This window comes from Leopardus geoffroyi, chromosome C2 (assembly GCF_018350155.1).
Source record: "Leopardus geoffroyi isolate Oge1 chromosome C2, O.geoffroyi_Oge1_pat1.0, whole genome shotgun sequence".
In the NCBI taxonomy this organism is placed as follows: Eukaryota; Metazoa; Chordata; class Mammalia; order Carnivora; family Felidae; genus Leopardus; species Leopardus geoffroyi.
In genome coordinates, this window is record NC_059333.1 from 122356474 (window position 1) to 122378997 (window position 22524).

General features: G+C 42.3%; 1 protein-coding gene across 12 annotated transcripts in view; it reads right to left on the bottom strand.

The window, feature by feature from the left end:
- Positions 1 to 22524, bottom strand: part of ZBTB38 (zinc finger and BTB domain containing 38) — a 172493-nt gene that overhangs the window by 91484 nt on the left and 58485 nt on the right. For 4 of the 12 annotated variants that reach the window (XR_006718691.1, XR_006718689.1, XR_006718690.1 and 1 more), the window contains exons 3-5: positions 21808 to 21994; positions 20561 to 20633; positions 2091 to 2156 (exon numbers count right to left, since the gene is read on the bottom strand). The gene's annotated coding sequence lies outside the window, so the exon portion shown is untranslated. Of the gene's footprint in view, positions 1 to 1136; positions 1652 to 2090; positions 2157 to 4195; positions 5271 to 5419; positions 6625 to 18520; positions 18556 to 20560; positions 20634 to 21807; positions 22321 to 22524 lie in introns of those variants that run through there. The other 8 variants (XM_045503465.1, XM_045503459.1, XM_045503464.1 and 5 more) reach the window with 8 other exon arrangements.

Sequence of the window (22524 nt, forward strand, 5' to 3'; positions counted from 1 at the left end):
TTCTCAGAATTTCTGAGATGCCTTTTGTTTCAGGGGCGCTGGTGAACCAGTGATAATGAAACTACACCTTTGTACACAAACCTTGACCAGCATTCTGGAGCACGTTACAAAGAAAAACCTTAATTTTTGAAAGTACTGAACACAAAGGAGGGGAAAAAAAAGCTCTCCCTGTGCAAGCTTTCTCTATATGTGTAGAAATATGGCTTAATTTTTAAGGCTTGAAGACCGCATTTAAAAACGTCTAAAACCAGTGCAGACTCTATATGGGAGGAAAAAAGAACTGTACAGTTTTCATTAACCATTTGTTTCTTTTTTTAAGACATTCTTTTGCATATCAGTTATTGCATTTTTAAATAAGATTTGGTTACCAAGGAAACAGGTTCTGGCCCAGTGTTAAGTTGAAACTAAAATATATTTCGGAAGTTAAGCTCAAAGGAAAGAGCCCATGAAATTATTCTGAAAAGTGGCAGAATTTGGTACTTACAGAACCATAGCTGTATGGTCTGCAATGAACCATTCTAGGGACTCTTTTTCTTTCAGTGAAGCTCTCTTTCTTCTAACAGGGCCATCTATATTTAATATCCACCACCCCCCTTTAAAAATTGTAACTCCTCATCTCTCCAAATAATAGATAAACCAATAGTATATTTGTTCTTGTATATTATCTAAAATGGATTTTGGGAGCATGTAAGTTTTTATTTTCATCTTTCATATAACACGTTTAAAGACCGCTTCTTAAAATTTAAATATTTTAAATGTTTCTTATTAAGCTTGTTTGCGCTCTTTAAAATTATCTCAAGAAAACCATTTATTTTTAGTTTCAAGCTAAAATGGAGCTGAATCAACAGACTTTTCAAAAAATTCTTTTGTTGTCTAATGGCGCCACACCTATCATATATATATAATTTTTTAAAAAGGAATCAGCTCACTTTTATAGCAGAATCATTTTGTAAGTTTAGCAAAGCTATACATTGATATAGTATCTGAATAGGAAAGCCTATCCAATTTAATACCCTCCCTCCAAAAAATTACAGCTGTCTTATTTAATTTTCATTATGAAAGTCATATTTTAATCCCTCTAATATTCTTGCTGCATGGCTTAAAAAAATCTATAAAACATGCAAATTTCGACCTACCTGTGTGTATCACTTAATGCAGTGCTAGCATGACAAGACACTCAGCCATTTTTATGTAAAGCGATGGAGACCAACTGATTTCTCCGTCTTCTTGCTCACAAGTTTTAGATGCAATTGTCACACACACAAAAAAATCATACGCAGAACAGCTTGAATGTACTGTGATCACGAGAACTGAATTTATCAACAGGAAAATAGGATTGAAAAAAGAAGTTTCTCTTCCAAGGTTTCTCTGAGGCTGCAACCAAGGAGGTGGTGTGCTGAATTCTTTTCCCCTTCCTCCTCTGAGAGTTCAAAGCCCGGAGCTGACCACTGCAAAGGCCACTGTCACATTTGCTGAAAATCAAACCACTGATACCAGCACTGAAAATACAAATTTGAGAACCAACTTGTGTGCACACCATGGAGTGCACACGAGTTAAAAATAGATTCCACCTTGCCTCCTACCTGCATAATAAATATGTAAGTTTCAAGTGTTTAATTTGATATTCACATTAATTAACAATACAACATACATTATTTAAAAGACAGCAAAGGCAAGAAGAAAGGAGAGACACCATCTGGTAGCAGAGTTTTGTTGTTGTTGTTTTTGTTTTTAGGGTTTTTTTTTTTTTTGGCTTTGTTAAAAAAAAAAAAAAAAAGGTAAAATCCTATTTTGAACGTGATGAAAAGCAAACATCCAGAGGCAAATGAATCGGAACTGAAAGGTGATGTTGAAATATCTAAGGCTGTAATGAGGCAAAAACAAGTCTTCGCTACCAGATGATATGGCATACCGAGCATTTACATACTCACATCTGAAATACTAGGCAACGTGTAATGAATTCTATACACAGCATGCACACACAGCAAAAGCACGGCTAATCCTGCCTGCCATCTTAGGCTCGCAGAAGCAAGATACGCACTGCATGCAGACACGAGCACTGGGGAAGGAGGAGGCAGGGGACAGCTCACCTTAAATGCAGTATCTGATTAATGTTGTAAGTGACATTGCATATCAGCCTCAGAGTCTTGGTTCAACTGGGTAGGAGGGAACAAAGAAAAATGTCATCAACTGGTGATGCAAGATGAGCCCAATCACTAAACACTGTTTAGCAAACTCCAAATTCTGCAACCAGACAGTAGAAGGCATTTCGTACACTTAAGCAGAGCTGCTGCACAATGCATGTGTCCTTTTGCTTCTGAGAATCAAACAATCCTTTTGCTAATGAAGAAAATAAGCCGGAATGAATACTGTCATATCTTCTTCTTGAAGAAAGCTTTCAATACAGTATGTATCTGGTTTGGGGTGCATTTGATAGACTATTAATTTCATAGAATTGCTAACAACAACAACAAAAATCCAAAACTATTAAGCTATTGTGAAGTAAAAAAATAATATTATACAGGGTATAGCATTTCTAGATTATTTTTCAAATCCTAAACGGTGCCGGCAGGCTTACAGAAGAATGCATGATCGGGCTGTCTGTATCGGTGCTATAACCTCTAACCACAAGCCGTGTAAATGTATCCTGCTGAATGTATCTGCAGTACAGAGCGGCAGATACCTCCTCCGTTGGAATTGTATTAAAATGTGAATGAATTTGCTTAAACTTAGAAGCAAATAAAATCAGCACAGAAAAAAAAATTGATGCTGAATTCCTTTGGATGTACGGTATAGCTGATCATCATGAACGATAAAAGCCATCCTTAGGATACTGACCTAAATAATGTTAAGACCTGCACCAGCGTACTTACCGCATTTGCTCAGAACATAGAACACGCAAAATGATTTTTGTCCTCCCTCCCTCTCCAGAAGCTAAACTGTAAAGTAACGAGGCATTGGCAGGGATATCCAAAGGCTATATGTGTATATATTGTACACGCTGTCAGAGAAGAAATGGTGTTGTGCTGAGATGTGATGTTTCTTTGTTTTACTTTGAGGCTTATCTTAGCTATGCTTGCACGATGACATTGACATCATGGAGGTCAGGGCTGACACTGGGGTGCCATCCGTTTTATGAGTGAAATGTTTTCCGAAAATTAAATCTCATCTACTCAAACACCAAATTTCATGTCTTCTTCAATACCACCTCCCTACCCCCGCTGTTCAAGATTGATGGGATCTAGTTTGGCTGTGTGTAATAAATTGGAATTGCCTTCTGTAGAGACTCCAATACATAATTGTAGGAATTAATTTTTTAAACAAAAAACCTTTAAGAATTCTTATGCATCCCCTTTCAATCCTTTCTATCAACACACACACACACACACACACACACACACACACACACACACACAATTGAAGCTCAAATTGCAGTGAAACGTTTAACATGTGGAACAAAAAATGTGGAAAGAGCTGCTTATTCAGGATTTTGAAGAAATGCCTAATAAGCAAATAGTGTTTAGCTACAAAACCAGTGTCACCATGTCCCCAAAGAGAGGAAAACAGCATAGCTTGCTAGAAAAATTTCCTCCAGAAACTGCCGGCAGGTAAAAAACAGAAAAGCATTTCTTTTACCATGCTGTATAAAACAAGAAGTCTTTTATTTTTAAGAAAATAGAACAGATTCTTTTCCACTTTCTTTGGCTACAAAGAAACCATACCCACCCCCACCCTTAGATCCTGGACATAAGCCAACATTTTTATAAAATGCTATGAGCCTTATTTTGAATATATATTTACGTTTTTCTTCTTATCTCTCCAAAATTCTTTAATTGTCTTGTTGTGTCACTGAATATACTAATGCTAATTAATTTTAACACGTGCAAAAATGAATTCATATTTTCTGGGGTTTCTAGTTTCCTAGCGCCTCGATCTTCTACAAGGACTGGCTAAAAATAGTCAGGTTAGCAAAATATTCAAGTTCCCCAGAATTTTTTTAAAGGAGAAATTGTATTCAAGCACCTTAACTTAGGTGCTAGGTTTCACAACTGGATCTTTTGTTTCTAGCTTTCATTCTATCTCGTTTCCCAGAACCCAAGTGATTTTCAGCTCAATGTGTGGAAAGCACCCAGCCCATCTCTATCCCATACACTTTAAAGTCTCCGAGCTGGGCCGTCCAGATGGTCGCTCATACCTGAACCACACCGAATCCTCTTCTCTTTGGAGCACATCTCTCCCCTACAACTACTCCAGAAATAAACGTGGCTCTGACAGAAACAGTAGCTCCTGGTCTAACACCAGTGGTGGAGCCATCTTCCCCACCCCCACAACATTGCTCTATGAGCTCTGGTTAGCATTGACAGCGACAGAAAATTAGAATGGAGTGTCCTTAGGCTAATTCCTCCTTTACCATGGGGGTCAAGAATTAGAGAGACTCTCAGGCTGAGTTACAAGGTACCAATTTAATACACGGTCATCTAGAAAGCAGGGTCCTCACGGTGGGGTCTGTGAGGTAGAAGTGAACACCTAGACATTTGGTGCTGTTAGCGTCTGTTCAGCTCTTCCCTAGTAATAACATCAGAAAGCTAGACGATCATGTTAAAATACTCACAAATTATTATCATGTAGGCTAGATATACACCACATGGAATCAACTGTGACCACATAGAACTAAGTCGCTGCCTCCTCTGCCTGGGATAATAAATGACAGTGACAAGGACAGTAATCCGCATCATGCTCCCATGAGATGAGCGAATAGTGTTATGTCCTCACAGGGGCAGGGTGGTGAATGTGGTCAGGTCCCCTACTGATACTCTTAAACCTGATGCCAGGGCAAGCGGTTTCCAAACCTCCCAGTGGGTTCCCTGTCCACCCTCTGTCAAAATGAGCCTAAAAGCCACATATTGGTTTATTCTGTGATATTCTAAATATGCACAATGAGCAAACTTGGCCCGTTTACCAAACCTGCTTGGGTTAAACAAATCTGAATTGTAGTTAAAAGCATTCAGATTGATGAGCTTGTTTAGGCAGACATTCTCAACTAGTAAATCCTGTTTTGCACTTAAAAAAAAAAAAAAAAAAAAAAAAAAAACCACGCTCATGCCTGAATTACTTAGGCTTTGTCATGATTACAAGTGGCAAGGGTATGTGTTCACTTATGATTTTTAGAAATAGCATGCTCCTCATCAACATCCTCGGGGCACATACACAAATATTAATTTAAAAGACAAATCCCTTTGGGGTGCCTGGGTGACTCAGTCAGTTAAGCGTCTGACTTTGGCTCAGGCCATGATCTCACGGTTCATGGGTTCAAGCCCCGTGTCGGGCTCTGTGCTGACAGCTCGGAGCTCAGAGCCTGGAGCCTGCTTCAGATTCTAGGTCTCCCTCTCTCTCTGCCCCTCCCCTGCTCGTGCTCTGTCTCTCTCTCTCTCTCAAAAATAAAATAAACATTAATAAATAAATAAATAAATGACAAATCCCTTTTGCGTGATAAAAATTTTAACCTGTTTCTGCCACTCTGAGGAGTCAAGTATAAGGAGCCCTAAACAGCCTGGCAGGAACAGGACAGAGATGGACAGAGACAGCAGTGAGGGGTGTGCCTTTCACTTTGATTAACGTTCTTCCTTGCCCACAGTCTCGTTGCTCTGCAGTCTTAGCTCATTTTATTTTCAGTCCTGCGGGTTAAAGTTAAATTGCATGGCTTATGCAAAGTACATAATTCAAGTATGAACAAAGCTTGACTCTGTATATTTAAAAAAAAAAAAAAAAAAAAGGAAAGTCAGGGCACTGAGTCCCAGAGGAAACCTTGGTTTATAAACATTTGGATTGGTTTGCACTATGTTACTACATTCACTGCATTAAAAATTACAGCTGGTTTCCATTTACACCTAATATGGACATTCAAAGTTCTGGGTAAATTTGTTACCAGGTTAGGCCATTCTAAATCTAAATTTTTGCAAACGAAATGTTCAGCAAATTCAACATTTTTGTTTAAATTCTTAGCATTAAAAAGTTTAAAAAGTTTTATGAGGTTATTACATCGGTCTATAATGTATTTAGTCCTGGAAACAACATGGTGACTTAATTTATCAAGGACTAAAAGTGGCTTTGGATGATATTTTTACTTAAAATTTTTTGAAAGTCTGGTGCTATTTTGAACATTTATATCTTGCCTACGCAGCTGGGCAGGAACTTCTGTTTCCTATCTTAATCAGAGCTAAGTCTATAATAGCTACCATTTATTGAGAACCTACTACATACTCAATATTTGGCTATATTATATTATTTAATTCTAACCCAAAAGGCTTCAAGGTGAGTATTAGTTATTATCAACTTTGGCTGAGGACCTAATTGGGATTTCTAGTTACATGGGAAATAGCAGAGTTAGGATTCAAATCTAAGTCTGACCAATTCCAGAGTCTAGGTCTTTCCACCAATCTTCAGAGGATAAAACCTCCTCCATCCACATTCTGTCCTGATGTAGGAAACTTCTTCCTGTCAGAATCCTGGTAGATGGAATCCCCACTCTCTGAAGCCAGGACTAATTCTGTTTATATGAACCAGCCTTAATTTCCCAGGCCCTGGAAACTGTGGGTACCTAGGACGCCATCAACTGGAGACAGGCTGGACCAGCAGGTGGAAAAGAAAATAAAAGGAGGAATTCATTAGACCAGGTTGAAAAGTTAAGAGTAGAGAGCAGATTAACAATTTTGGTCAGTGATGTGTCGTAATTTGGAAATGCTTTATGAGACAAAGTAAGTGGGAAAGCTCACATTTCCATCCGAGCAAAAGCCTTCACTAGGTGTCTTTTCATGTTACAGATGAGGAAACTGAGGCTGAGAGGAATCTAGTCACTTGCCCAAGATCACACATTTAATAAGTTAGCCCATTTGTTATATTAAAAAGTATATCTTGTTTCCTTTTGTACCTAATAGATTCAGCATGTGTGAGTAAATTTGTTATCAGGTTGTTAGAGTGTTCTAATCTAAATTTTCAGTTAAAGAAAAATCAGTGTAGCAATCAAGACTGACCAGGTTCCCACTTACGAATAGTATTTTTGTCCTGAACAAATAAACTAAATTGGTATTATGAGTTCCTTCCTCAACATATATTGAAAACGGATTTTTCAAAAGTCTAACTTTTGAGTAAGAGATTTTCCTCAACCATGGTTAGTGTTTCAAATGCATGATTTTAGTGATTAACTCTCTCTGTTAGCATCTGTACATTTTGCTCTAAGATCCCTTCCGGTTCCGAAGTTTATAATTCTAAAAAATCTAGCCCAGCTTGCTTTCCACGTTGGTCTAGGCCAAGAGCTAGACTCCAAGTCTCCTGCCTCCTGGTTATGTGGCCAGCTGACTATCTTGCTCGTTGGCAGTAATTTTATATGCCAACCAGATGGCTCTCAAAGGGGGCTTTCTAATCAGCTCCACTCTGCCTGGGAATATGAGAGGAGGATTATGTTGCTTGGTGCTCATGAGGCAGTAGAATGAATGGTTGAGTAGACGGACAGGACAGGAATCTGAACTCCGGGAAGCCTCCAATTCTTAGACATGAGTTTGCTTACTTCTATCCATTAGGATCTGTGTAAGATGTGGGAACGGAGTACATACTTGATGGCAAAGATGAGGCAGCAAACCTTGGGGACCAAACTGAGGTTATCTTCTAGGAAAGACCTGGGGGAGACGGGAAATGTGAACCATGCGGTTTTCAACAGAGAAAAACTGGTGAGTGACTTAGGGTTGGGAGGGAGACTCTGACCGACAACATTCTGCCCCACTTCAATCCAGCTCTCCTGTGGGACTATCCTCCATACTCCTCACCACTGTTTTGATATCACTACCTCAACGTTAGCAGCAGAATAGTTCCTGCTTTTCTCAGGGCATTTGCAACATGGCACTAAAGGAAAGAACAACAAGGTTCTACTAGATCCTGAACTGGCAAGACACATATTCAGTAAGATGGCTGAGTTTCTTCTTTCTTGAGAGACTGGCAAGTAGGGTGAAGAGGGAGGGTAGGGATGTAAACTAGGGTGGAGGAGGAAGAATTCTCACAGATTGGTAAAAGCCACCCTTTGTGAGAACATAATCCTCTCCTAATATCTTCCCTTCATCCTGGGCAGCAAATACTCCAAGACTCAACCTGGGAACAAAGCCATTTGTCTTTTCTTCTTTCAGATAAAGACATGGCTCAGAAAGGCCATAACCATGCACCTCATCTCACCAGAGCAGCTTTAACAAACCTCAGTGAATCTTCACTTCCTTCGGACTGAAGATAAAGGCAGAATAAGTTTTTGTTGATTGAATTATCTACCTTTAATCACGTCTCTGGCTTGCTTCCTGCAAGATCTGTGTATCTCCCGTGGCACCCAGAGCGTTGTCTGATGCAGTGAAGGGGGCTCATATTGGTATGCTCTTCACTGACCAACACCAACTTGGGAGTTCCCTCTCTGCTCCCATCACTACCAGTGGAATCTTTAGCTTTGTCTCATGAAGCCATTTCCCAAAATGGGGGAACTTGCTCCATGAATTAAGGAATGGACCTAGGGGCTGAAAATATCTATGGAAGTCTTTCAAGTACTTAATCACTTGTTTCCCAAAGGGAGTCACAAATTGTCTGGCAAGCAGACCACAGGCTTTGTTTAAATCTGTCCCTCCCAGGAAGGAAAAAAAAAAAAAAAAAAAAAGAGGTTAGAGTGGGAGAGAGCCAAAGCATAAGAGACTGTTAAAAACTGAAAACAAACTGAGGGTTGATGGGGGGTGGGAGGGAGGGGAGGGTGGGTGATGGGTATTGAGGAGGGCACCTTTTGGGATGAGCACTGGGTGTTGTATGGAAACCAATTTGACAATAAATTTCATATATTAAAAAAAAAAAATAAAAAATAAATCTGTCCCTCCCAGAACAGAAAAAGGGAGACAGAAATAAGAATGGTCTGACAGTAATACCATTGCCTCTAAATTGTGCCTCAACCTTTCCTGGGCCCTCAGCGTCAGAACATGTTTCGTAGAACTATAGGATGGGCAAGGCAGTTTGCAAGATGCCATCTCAACCCTCTCTTTGAGGTGGAAAAAAATCATGTTCAAATAGAGTATTATATCTGAAGACCTCGGCAAACAGGATAAAAGCCCTATTCCTTAATTTCTAGTACTCTCCCCTTTGTAATGCAACACACTGGCTCAATTAAAGTTCCAGGCTTTCGGGGCGCCTGGGTGGCGCAGTTGGTTAAGCGTCCGACTTCAGCCAGGTCACGATCTCGCGGTCCGTGAGTTCGAGCCCCGCGTCAGGCTCTGGGCTGATGGCTCAGAGCCTGGAGCCTGTTTCCGATTCTGTGTCTCCCTCTCTCTCTGCCCCTCCCCCATTCATGCTCTGTCTCTCTCTGTCCCAAAAATAAATAAACGTTGAAAAAAAAAAAATTAAAGTTCCAGGCTTTCATTTAAATAGGTATTTATTGGGGCGCCTGGGTGGCTCAGTCAGTTGAGTGTCCAACTTCGGCTTATCTCATGGTTCAGGGGTTTGGGCCCCGTATTGGGCTCTATGCAGACAGCTCAGAGCCTGGAGCCTGCTGCGGATTCTGTGTCTTCCTCTCTCTCTGCCTTACCCTGCTTGCACTATGTCTCTCTCTCAAAAAATAAGCAAACATTAAAAAAATTAAGAAATAAATAAATAGGTACTTATTAAATGGTTATAGAAAAGCAAATTAATGAAGATTCTGGTAAGACAGCTATAACTTATTTCTCAATTCCTCTCACAAGAAAAGGTTATAGTATACTTGTTTAATTTTTTTTAAAGCTCAACTAAATATAATTTTAAGCAAAATAGTAAATGTTGGCCAAAATATCACCTGAGACCAAGGGTCACTTCAGAAGTATCAGAGAAGTAGGTTTGATTGCCATTTAAGTCAATCAGATTAAGTTTAGCCAGCTGAAGTAGGCTTTATCCTATTTGGTTTGCAAAAAAGAAATCTCATGAGTTAGCATGAGCAGCTAAAAATAAGTTGCAGGTTTCATTTTCCGTTGTTCAGTATGGTTTTGAAACCAAAAGGTGCAGAGCTAGGAGATTCACCAACGCCTACTGAAAATCAACAATTCAAACTGACACCTTTCTAGCACACTGCCCTGAACTATGGGCCAAAGCCAGGCCCAGGAAAGGTGCACCTATGTCCCTCTCACCATGGTCCCTGGAGATGAATCTCCATAATAACACACGGCAGGAAGTTGGGGGCTGAGGCTCATCCTAAGGGACAGTGGCTTATGTCTGAGTGTATTGTCATATCTGGACAGGATACCACATAATCCGTCCCATATGCTCAGCTTCAATCTTAGGTGATGCTGGGGACTCCTCAGCAAAGCAAGGGAGTAAATAATGCTAGCATTTCATTAAGATGGGGACCTGAAGGTAGTGAGCTCAGCAAGTACCCCTTGACCTAAATGCCCATGGCCTTGTGCAATTCCATTCTGTAAACCCAAGCAGCTCATGAGAAGTTTAATTTCAAAACTGCCTTTCCAGGGCCAAATCTGGCAAAAAGGTGTTTGACAGAGGCATACATCTTCAAAGGGAAGACAGCCATCTCACGCTGTAGCATTCAGCTGTGGCACAAGGCTCAGAGAGAGCAGTGTAGCTATAAGAAAGCCCTCCGCTGAATGAGATTGAAAGGGGGCAAAGAAGGGTTAATCTCCTTCCATTAGAGGAGGGCCCATTTGGTGAAGGTGAAGAGAATAATCTGTATGAAGAGCAGAGAAGACAAAGAGCCATTCCAGAAAAGAAATCACCGTGCAGGGGCAAGAAGGATGATTTGTCCTAGATTTTCATCGTGAGACCATTTCTTAGATCTCTGAGTCTTTACCTCGCTTTGAAGTTACAAGTCTCAGGGAGGGGAAAGGGGGCATATTCACACTCTCTGTGCTGGAATACTTGAGCTTTATTCCATCTGAGATGGGCTGTCTCTGAAAAGCAGAGGGCGAGGCCTTAGAAGGCTACCCGTAAATCAGAAAGTGGCAAAATAAATAGGAGTTGTTCGTAAAAGAGAGGCCAGTGGCTGAATCCCCCTTTTCTGGGGTGGGGAACACCCTCCCCCCCTTTTTTTTTTAGCTTCAAAAGAGTTTTTAGAATTGCTTTTAACAACATTTTTGGAAATAGATTAAGAATCACAAAACATGGAAAAAATAGTAGAGTAACTAAATAACTTCATCTGGCTTCCCCCAATGATAATATCATCCACTAGCCTAGCACACTGTCTAAACCAAGAAGCTGACATTGGTATAATACTATTGATTCAGGCAAGGACCTTATTTGGATTTCACCAGTTTTTGTATGGGTGTGTGTGTGTGTGTGTGTGTGTGTATGTGTGTGCGCGTGTGTGTTTCTATGAAATTTTATCACATGTTAATGATTGGAATAGCCATCATCACAACCAAGATACAGAACTATTCCATCACCACAAAAAAAAAAAACCTCCCCCCCAAAAAAAAACCCGTGCTAACCTTCTTAGAATCACACTTTCTTAGGTCATTAAGTCATTTACGTTTTCTTCCAACCTCTGGCACTGATCTATTCTCAATCACTACAATTTTGTCTCTTTGAGTTTGTTATAAATGGAGTCATATAGTATATAACCCTTTGAGACTGGCATTCTTTCACCCAGCATAATGCCCTTAGATCCATTTAAGTTGTATGTAAAGAGTGTGTGCCTTTCCATTGCTGAATAGTTTTCCATGGTATGGATGTACCACGGTTTTGTTATCCATTTTCCCCTTGAAGGACGTCTGGCTGGTTTCCTGTTTTAAGCTATTAGAAATAAAACTGCCATGAATATTGATATACAGTCTTTTGTGCTAGCATAAGTTTTCATTTCTCTTGTATAAACACTCAGGAGTGGGACTGTATGATATATGTATGTTTAACTTTATTAGAAACTGTTTTCCGGAGTGGCTATACCATTTATGGTCCGACCAGAGGTGCAAAAGCCATCCAATTTCTTCACCTCCTTGTCAATTTTGGGGAACATCAGAATTTGTTATTTTAGGCATTCTGATAGACGTGTAGGGATTCTTTCTGCTGGTCCGGTCAAGATGGCAGTCAATTGGGGGTGTCTTCAGAGCTTGGGTGCATTGCCTTCTGATATCTCTCACTGTTCCAGATTTCATAATACTTGTCTACATAGCAGTTTGAGCTGTCTGGCACTTCAATGATGGAAAATGGGGCTCTTGATATGTGGTGAGTCTTTAGATTTGACCAGTTGCTCCTGACTACAATAGTAGGACATCACAGTCTGGGGATGCTGGGCTTCTTTGAGGCAGTACATCTTGGCCCAACAGGTAGACTTGATACCAATGACACTCTCCCAAGAGGTGATACGAAAGCCACGATATGGTAGCCATGGAGCAGAGACAGAATTTGCTTGGGCCAGGGTCGTCCAGCAGCTTTGGCCAGAGACTGTGTGAATGCTTTTTATTCTTAAAGTCAACTACTCATTAGCAAGGTGTGTGGGGAGTAGACATGGAGTCAGCACAGACAGGGAAGAATGGGATCACCAGCAGCACTCGTCAGATCACAGACCCCACTGAACACTTTTTGCCCTTGGACTTCCTACTCTGTTGATAATCTCAGATTTGCCAGCAGCATGTGGGCACCTTGTCTGGATGTCACAGAACTCCAACATCTACCTCCTGAGGGTTAGATCTAGAGGTACTGCTGTCACCACCACATGGACCTTCTTGGCCAAGGGATCCAGGTCTTGCCAGTAATTAGAACTCTATCTAAGCATCAGAAGGTGCTTCAGCCAAAGAAGTTGTAAAGGATGCCAGGGAGATGGGCTTTGCATAGACCCAACATCATAGTGATGACAACTGCTCCAGCCATGTCTGGGAAGTCACCTTCCATCTGTTGTACCCCTGAGTGAAGGGAGGTTGTAGAACTTCCCGGAATCCATACCCATCATCTACAAGTTTGGACCAGAAGGCCAAGAATGAGAAGAGCAGTGATGCTATGTGGGAACAGCCAAGAGACCATGAAGACCCTTCACAGAAGCAGTAAAGCTTAGTGATCAGAGGCAAACTCCCTGGTGCCTCTGCGTTCTGGCTCTTGCACTTCACCTGGTGCAGTCACAGGCAGAAGATGTGGACTTGGCTGTGGAGGAATCTAAATAGTGATTTATAGAACCTAAACATGAACTAGGGACCAACTGGAACTGAGCTGTTTGTGGAGGCTGAGCATGAAAGCAAATGATACGATGGTGACTCCCCCAGAAGCTGGGGTGGTAGAATGAGAAAGGTCGGCCATATGCCATCAGGTGACCAATAGGCGCAGTCTGATGGGCTTGAGCAGGGTTATGCAGCAGGATGGATGCTCACACCTCCTTAGAAGGTGGTAAAAATTTTTTTTTAATTTGGTTGTTGTTTGTTTACTATGTTTTCTGCTCTAACAGAGAATTTCCCAGATTTCCCAATTTCAGGAGCCTCTTCTCTGACCCACTGCCCCTCCTTCAGCCAGGTGCTACTACTCACCTGCTGTCAGAAGGCAGCCCGGTGCACAGCACCTGTCAGATTCAAAAAGGCAGGCACAGCTATGGACAGGTACCTCCCCAGACAGTGAAGTTATGTGATGGGACTCCATCCTTGAGAATGAGTCACACAGCTCCCCTCTAGCTCTGGCTGTCTTCTTTTGCAGTTAAGATCTGACTACAATATGAGTCTCTGCTCTTTTGCATTCTGACTCTGGACCCGGCCTCCTCTTCTGCTCTTGTGCATGGCTCTGCGTGGCTGCCCATGTCCTCTTTGGTCCAGGTTCGGTGTTACCACTTCAGGGCTTAGGGCACACAGTGGCCTGGTCTCATTAGGTGACCAAGGTGGGCCCTTGGGCCCCTCACAGGGTCTGGGCTGCCCATACAGGTCCTGAGATATGGCCCTGCCTATAAGAAGGCAGATCAAAGTTTCCTGGTTGAGGCAGAGTCTCTCACATGAGGTGTCTATCTTCTCACTGGGGCCTTGTCTCTGCTACCCTGAGGTTGGGGAGATCTAGGCCCTGCTTCTACCCAAGTCCTTGTTTTACTGCTGCCACTGAATCTCTGGCTAACCCCCTGGAAGTAAATCATTCTGGGTCTCAGTTATCTCATATTTACAGTAAGGTTTCCCGATTCTCTAGCTGAAAATCTTTCAACTATACCATACCACAATTAAGAAAAAATCTAAACTTCAGAGGCCAAAAAAGGAGCCTTTAAGTTAAATTCTGGTTTAGATATACTCTCTCAAGGCTCTCTGTTTTCTAATAAGTGTTTGCTGAAATGAATGTTTATTGAATTGAATGCAGCATATCAAGAGGCTTTAACGTGTATAAGGATTAGGAGGGTGTATTGAAAAGCATATTCCTAGGCCCTGTCCTTAGAGCTTCTGACGCCACTTGGGCCTAGGAGCATGCATTTTAACATGAGAAACTGAAGGGGACTTAGGTTTTGAAATAGACACTGGTGACTTTCTGGAGGCTAATTTACTGATGTGCATTAGGAAATTTAGAAACAGGTCATTTGACCTACTGATTCAATTCTAGGAATTTTCCCTAAGATGTCCACAAAAATTCATCCACAAGAATGTTTACAGATTGGTAATAGCAGAGCATTACAGCCAATCAAAATGCCCATCAAAGGGGTGCCTGGGTGACTCAGTCGGTTAAGCATCGGACTTCGGCTCAGGTCATGATCTCCCGGTTCCGTTTGTGGGCTTGAGTCCCGCATCTGGCTCTGTGCTGACAACTCAGAGCCTGGAGCCTGCTTCAGATTCTGTGTCTCCCTCTCTCTCTGCCCCTCCCCTATTCAGGCTCTGTCTCTCTCTCTCTCAAAAATAAGCATTTAGGGGCGCCTGGGTGGCGCAGTCGGTTAAGCGTCCGACTTCAGCCAGGTCACGATCTCGCGGTCCGTGAGTTCGAGCCCCGCGTCGGGCTCTGGGCTGATGGCTCAGAGCCTGGAGCCTGTTTCCGATTCTGTGTCTCCCTCTCTCTCTGCCCCTCCCCCGTTCATGCTCTGTCTCTCTCTGTCCCAAAAATAAATAAACGTTGAAAAAAAAAATTAAAAAAAAAAAATAAGCATTTAAAAAAAATGCCCATCAAAAAAACCCAAAAAGGATAAATTAAGACATATCAATGCAAGGGAAACACAGACGTTAAAAATCAAAATTTCAGGGGTATGTGGGTGGCTCAGTCGGTTGAGCGTCCAACTTTGGCTCAGGTCACAATCTCACGGTTTGTGAGTTCAAGCCCCACTTTGGGCTAGCTGCTGACAGCCTGTCAGCAAAGAGCCTGTCAGGAAACACTGCCTCAGATCCTCTGTCTCCCTCTGTCTGCCTCTCCCTCGCTTGTGCTCCCGCTCTCTCTCTCAAAAATAAATAAATAAATAAACAAACAAATAAATAAATAACATAACATTAAAAAAATCAAATTTTCACAGGCCATTTAGTGACTTGGAGAAATACTTACAACATAATGGAAGTGAGGTAAGAAAAAACATAAAATACCATGTCAAATAATTTCTATATGCGAAAAACTGGAAACAAATACATCAAAATGGTAATACAGAATTGTTGCTTGTTTGTTGTATTACTGGAAGCTGTTGTTTTCTCCTTGATATATTTCTGTATTTTCTATTTTTTGTATAGTAACTAGTTATGACTCTTTTTATCTGAAAAACAATAAGTATTTTAAAAGAAACAAAAAGGAATTCACCTCATGTAGGGTGAAAAGGGAGGGAAGAGACTCCTCTTAGGAGTCCAGCCCAACCATGGCCTGGCTGCAGTAGAAGGACTCAGACTCTGGCTGGTGCTTGGGGTAAATTTCAAGCTACATTCTCTTTTGTGAAGTACCTTGGAATAGTTGATGCCAAGGAATTTGGATCAATGAGAAAATCCTTTCACTAGATACTGCTTTCCCCGCTACATTCCAAGATAGCAGATGACAGGATCTGGGACATGGAGGGGAGTTCACAGTTTAAATGATACCTTCTTTACTGCTCTTGGGTTGAACTCATGCTTGTTGACTCTGTATAATCCCCCGCCCCATTAACACCAAACAGACAGACTGCACTCAGGCTTAGGGGCTTTGGGACAGGCGATGGACTCCATTCTCATTTGGGAGACACCACCCGACGTCAGTGCTTCTGTGGAGTGGTTTCAAAGCCTCCTGTGGTCAATGCACTGGGAGCCCCCTAAAATGCCAGGAAACACCATTTTTGTTTTTGGTTTTTTGGGTTTTTTTTGGCAGAGAGATAGCTCAAATCCATCCTGTCTCACAGATTTCAGTGACCCTCCCCCCCCCCCCCCCCCAGGGTCAAACCTCTCTCTGAGTAACATTACAAGCCTCTTGGTTAGGCTTCTGGCCTATAGTCAAACCTTTCCGAATGACCTTGAAAATGTTATCCCACATGCTGTGGCTAGCTAGTGAGTGGTGCTAAGGATCTCAGATGAAAGTCAATTGAGAAAGACCAAAAAATGTTAAATGATGATACTTACAATATTAATACCAACAGTAAAAGTCAAAACACCAATGCTAACCATTATTATAATTATTTTCATCAGTATCTTGACTTGCTATGCATTGTTCTAAGTTGCCCAAACCATTTTCCCCCCCAAACCATTTCACATATATTACTTTATTTATTCTGACAGAATCTCAGTTTTACATCCTTTAAAAATACCATTTTGGAGGCGGGAGGAAGCTTTCAAGTTCTGATGAAAAGCAGAGGCTTCTTGAGTTAAAAACAAAACCGTGAAGTCTTCAAGTGTGGTGTTTTCCAACTTCGTTCTTGACAAGAAATCGGGGGATTTCAGCATGAGCAATTACAAAGCCCTATTACCATGAATTCTTAGCTTTGGTGAATATGACGTGGCCTTATTGCAAAATCCTCTCAGTGGAGTAAAAGAACATTCATAAATGCCGACCCAGTGTAAGAAGAGGGCTTGCATTTCTGTGCTATGAAAACTATAAAACCTCTGGGATTAAAAATAACCAACTGAGGGGCACCTGGGTGGCTCAGTTGGATGTCTGACTTCCACTCAGGTCATGATCTCACGGATCGAGCTCCACCACATCCGCCTCTCTACTATCGGCACAAAGCCCACTTCGGATCCTCTGTCCCCCCCACCCCCCTGCCCCTCCCCCCTCTCACACAGGCACATACTCTCTCTCTGCCAAAAATAAACATTTAAAAATAAATAAATAGGGGCACCTGGGTGGCTCAGTCAGTTAAGCATCCCACGTCAACTCAGGTCATGATCTCACGGTTTTGTTCCTGAGTTCAAACCCCGCGTCAGGCTCTGTGCTGACAGCTCAGAGCCTGGAGCCTGCTTCATTTCTGTGTCTCCCTCTCTCCCTGCCCCTCCCCCACTCACACTCTGTCTCTCTCTCTCAAAAATATATAAGCATTAAAAATTTAAAAAATAAAACAAAAATAAAGTTAAAAAATAAAAATAATAAAAATAATCAACTGGTCTAGGCACTATCTATGTCAGCCTGCTGTGCACATCCATGCCTGCTTATCACAGATTAATTGGTCCAGGCTAAGCTCTTTAGGTGACCTAAGCTCTGAAAAGACTATGGTGCCCCAAATTTTAATTATACCCCTCACGTGGAATAAACAGTTTTTTAAATAAGAAAATATAAAATTAAAGAGAAGTCTAATTTTTCCCATGATGTCTACTTTGACACTTTTTTGAAAATGTTGAAGATCAAAATATTTACCAAGTGTATACCTTGTCACCCCTGCCATGTTGGTGTGTTTGTGAGGTCACTCAGCGTGCTGTAACAACACTGTGGAGGGGTCACGCTGACAGTACTGAAATTCTGATATGGCGATTACACACCCCTCCCTTTCATGCTATCAATACAGGTAGACAGGAGTAATCAGGAGATTGACCCCAGCCCACCCCCTCCACACACACACTCATATGTCACTTCCTACGTACTTAGTGCTCTGAGAAGTCACTACCACATGGCGGTTGAAATTTATCAACTGGGACTGCTGAGTCTCCCAAGTAAATGGACCCTGACATCTTTCCTTCTTTTTTAAAAAAAAAATTTTTTTTAACGTTTTTATTTATTTTTGAGACAGAGAGAGACAGAGCATGAAGGGGGGAGGGGCAGAGAGAGAAGGAGACACAGAATCGGAAGCAGGCTCCAGGCCCTGAGCCATCAGCCCAGAGCCCGACGCGGGGCTCGAACTCGCGGACCGTGAGATCGTGACCTGAGCTGAAGTCGGACGCTTAACTGACTGCGCCACCCAGGCGCCCCATTTTCCTTCTTGAATGGCCTTTGGCCTTGCCCTTCCTGGCTGACTCCATTAGACAGGGGCTTCCAGCAACAGATCATCCCCACCTGGCTCTAGCTTTTGAAACCTAGCATTTGGGGCGCCTGGGTGGCGCAGTCGGTTAAGCGTCCGACTTCAGCCAGGTCACGATCTCGCGGTCCGTGAGTTCGAGCCCCGCGTCAGGCTCTGGGCTGATGGCTCAGAGCCTGGAGCCTGTTTCCGATTCTGTGTCTCCCTCTCTCTCTGCCCCTCCCCCGTTCATGCTCTGTCTCTCTCTGTCCCAAAAATAAAATAAACGTTGAAAAAAAAAAATTAAAAAAAAAAAAAAAAAAAAAAAAAGAAACCTAGCATTTGTTCTCAACTTACTCCTTTGGCTGCACCCTTCTAAGCAGGCCCGTTCAACTTGGTCTTATCTTTAGCTTCCTCCACCAGCCCAGCCAGCCTTCAGTTCAGTAGATACTTCCAGGACAAACCCAAGGCACAGCAAATGAACTCTGAGAGACTGAAGCATTTTTGCAACAATTCAACTTACTCTACTCCACTTCTCCTTAGACCATTCCTGATGTGAGAGCACTGGGCAGCGGCAGAGGTGAGGCAGCAGTGATAGGAGACTACGCCAGGCACCAGTCTCCATGAGAGCCCTAGAGGCTGTGTCAAACTGGCCAGTAGCTGCCTTCCCACACAATGGACAATGTGTGCTCTTCAGGGTGTGGGTGTGGGCCTCAGAAATGTCAAGTCCTGGGGCAAAATACAATCAGAAACCAGGGTATCTAGCCAGATATTGACAACAGAACTACAGAACTATCTCAGGCAAAGACTCAGGCAAAGTCCATTTTTAGTATATGCGCTGCTGAAGCAAGCATGTTAAGTCCGTTTTTACTGGAGGTCTTTATGCTGCCCTTGGGGCATCATAAGGCACCCACCATATGGTTTCTGATATTTACCAGCAGGGGAATTCTGCACTAAGACCAACAATGGTGAAAAGGCTACATAAAACATAAAATTAGCTCAGAGTTCCCTAAACAGGGATTATATCCTTACCACTCATTATTTCAGTACATGTTTTGAAACTTTCCCTGAAAAGAAAAAACTAGAATTATGTATCAAATCCTTAGGGTTGCACTAATCTCTCCAGCCTGAGCCTTTTAAATCTATTTTTAAATGTTTCTCTAATAACTTGGTTTGAAGATCTCATTTCAGTCAGGGATCCTACCCCTTACCCCGATCACACACCTAAGATTAAAACACTTCCCAAGATCTGGAGTAGATCAGGCAGGATAGCTTCCCAAAGTTCCCAGAAGGAGACATAACCATGAGCTAAAGAAACCATGAGCTTTCCAATAGACTACTGGGGCTCAAAGTTGGGGGAACAGAATTCTGTTGGACAATTCCAACTAGCATGACTAGACCCAGAAGCAGGAAACAATGCCAGAATGATCCTAGACCAAGAGGACCCTGGAGGGGAAAATAAGGGAAAGAATGTCTTTCCTCATGTACTGGTCACTGGCAGCATGGTAGTGCTCATAGAAAGGCTCAGGGTTGGAAAGAACAGAGGCATCTTGAAAAATCTCACCCACTGCTCCTTGCCCATATGGCTAGATTTTACCTAAGAGAGTCAGTCAGGGAATACTAAATATCTGATAATTTTTTGCTTCTCCCACTAATTCATTCTGCTATCTTATCCTTGAGCATCTCTAAGCTCTTTATTATGCTGTGCCAGAGAGGACAACCTCTTACCCAGAAACTCTCTAGACCATTGCTGGGAAGTGGCTGCCTCCCTGGGAACTACATTTCCCAGATCCCTTTGCAGTTAGCCATGGTCATGTGACTGAGTTTTAGTCAACCAAATATGAATAGAAGTGTTGTACATCCCTTCTAGGCATGGCCTGTGAAAACCTCCCCTCTGCTCTTATTCACACTCTTCTTCTCTTTCACTGGGGAGTGGAGACAGTCCTGATGGCCTTGAAAATCACATGCTGCAGAAGGTGGAGCCTCTTTCCATCTGTATCTCTGAATGCATGTGTGAAAGAGAGTTGCCCCACTATACTGTCACGTGAGCAAGAAATAAACTTCTGTTGTGTTTGAGCCATTATACATTTTTCAGTCTACTATAGCAATTAGCATATCCTAACACTTACATGTCCTTTTTGATGTAGTTATTTTTGTGTGTGTGCACAAGTTCCCATGCCTTCTCCCCTTTCCTTAAATTTTACTATAAACCAAGAGAACAGAATTAGTGAATTTAAATTTAAGCAGCCATTAGGGACAAATGACACTCACCAAATTAGTGGTCACAGCATTCAGATCTTACAGCCAGAAGAACAGTAATTTAGCAGAATCTCACATCGACAACCTGATGCATTAAATTAAAACAAAAAGTAAACGTAAGATGTACAAAATGAATATATTAGAATTACAAAACAAATATAGGGTTACTTTCCAGGAGTGTTGTCAGACTACAAAGGAATTTGCCACTGTTTTCCAGTGAATGACAAGCTTCTCCGTTGCCTTTAAAATAAGATTTATTTTTTTAATACATCCCCCTCTAATCATTATAAAACAGAATTTATAAAGAACAATTCTACTCTGCTAAGTAAGCTATTCAAAGACTAAATGCTGACTCAGGGGATGACACTGGAGGCTAGGAGCACTGGGTATGATTTCTATGCCTATGTGCTCTGCAGTTCTTATGTACACATTTAAACTTCTCTCTCAGGAACTTAACTTTCTTGGTTAGGAACTTCCAGAGCTTGTAAAATTATAGGCTATGCAACGACTTAAGTTTTTTAGGTGACATTAAAACAGACATCAGAGATACATTAGATCTGTCTTTGTGTTTAGTATCATTCCAGATGCAATAGCCCAAGCAGGAATTAAAATAAGCACTCTATAAACACGGTGATGAAACAATGGAGGTGCGCGCACCAAAACAATCAGAAGCAACCAGAAACACTCTCTGTGAAGGCGGCAGGTTGTGGATGTTTTCTTATGAAAACTGCCATCTTTTACCAGGTTAAGTGCAAAACTACAACTGGACGACATAGGGCACGTATTTGCCTAGAACAGGCTTTCTTTTTATGTCTGATTACTCGGTTTAAGATTCAGGAAGCAAAGAGTTCAGAACTCTGAACAAACATTCTGGCAGTCCAAAACAGAGCACCAGGGCTCGGGGAGGAGGAAGAGGAGACAAAACAAGAAGGTTGACCGGGGAAGGCATGACTTGAGCCATTTCCCCCAGGGTTTCAGCCTATGTGTATGTATACATATATATATATATATATATATATATATTTTTTTTTTTTTTTTTTTTTTTTTTTTTTGAGAGGAAATGCATTCTTGTCTGGTCCTGTGAAAAGAGAGAGATCAGATAAAATCGCTTTGGTGCTATATTTGGAGGGTCTCCCAAATGTAGTCCCCACCACCTCCCTCTGGGCTGGGGCCTGCCAAGCCGCAGGTGTCAGGAAACAAGATGGCGCCACACAGTGTAGGGTGCTGAGTGAGAGGGGCAGGGGTGGGCCTTCACTTACTCGGAGATGCTGGCTCCTCTGAAACCCAAACGCTGCCAACTCCCTGGACTCAGGAGTTAAAACCGCTTTCTTGCTCTGGGTTCTTCACTTCTTGTTGAGATCAGCTCCACATATTTTTCTGATGATGTCACCCATTCTGACTTCCTACATTTTGAAAGTTGATCTACAAGCAAAACCTTCCATAAGGCTAAAAAAAAAAAAAAAAAAAGAAAAAGAAGAAAAGAAAGGTGTGTTGTGAGGAGATGGAGAGGAGGAGGAGAGAGGCAGTTGCCTCCTTATTTTGAGATTTGCTGCAGCTGCGAGTGCCACTCCCCAGCCAGTTTCCTGGCTGCAGAGGGAGGCCAGTGGCCGGGCGTGGGTGACGTCAGGGCCAGGCCTGAGTCATCGCCAGCGGCCTGGCTGCCCTGCCACTCGGAAGGGGACAAAAGGAACCTTTGATGTCCAGAGGCCCTCCTCTCGGCACACTCGCCTGTACAGAGCAGCAAGCCAGGAGAACATTCCTGCTGTCTCTCCACCCCCAGCCGCCCTTCCTACTTCCGGAACAGTCCCAGGCAGATTCAAGAAGGCCTCCCCCAAGGGACGTCACCCTCCTGCATGGCAGAGGCATGGCCACGCTCTGTCAAAGAGAGAAGCAGAAGAGGGCGTTTCTCTGGGGATTTCTTACCTCTCCCTCTGGCATTCCCCCTTTTCCTTGTGGTGCTGCCTTAACCAGGGAGT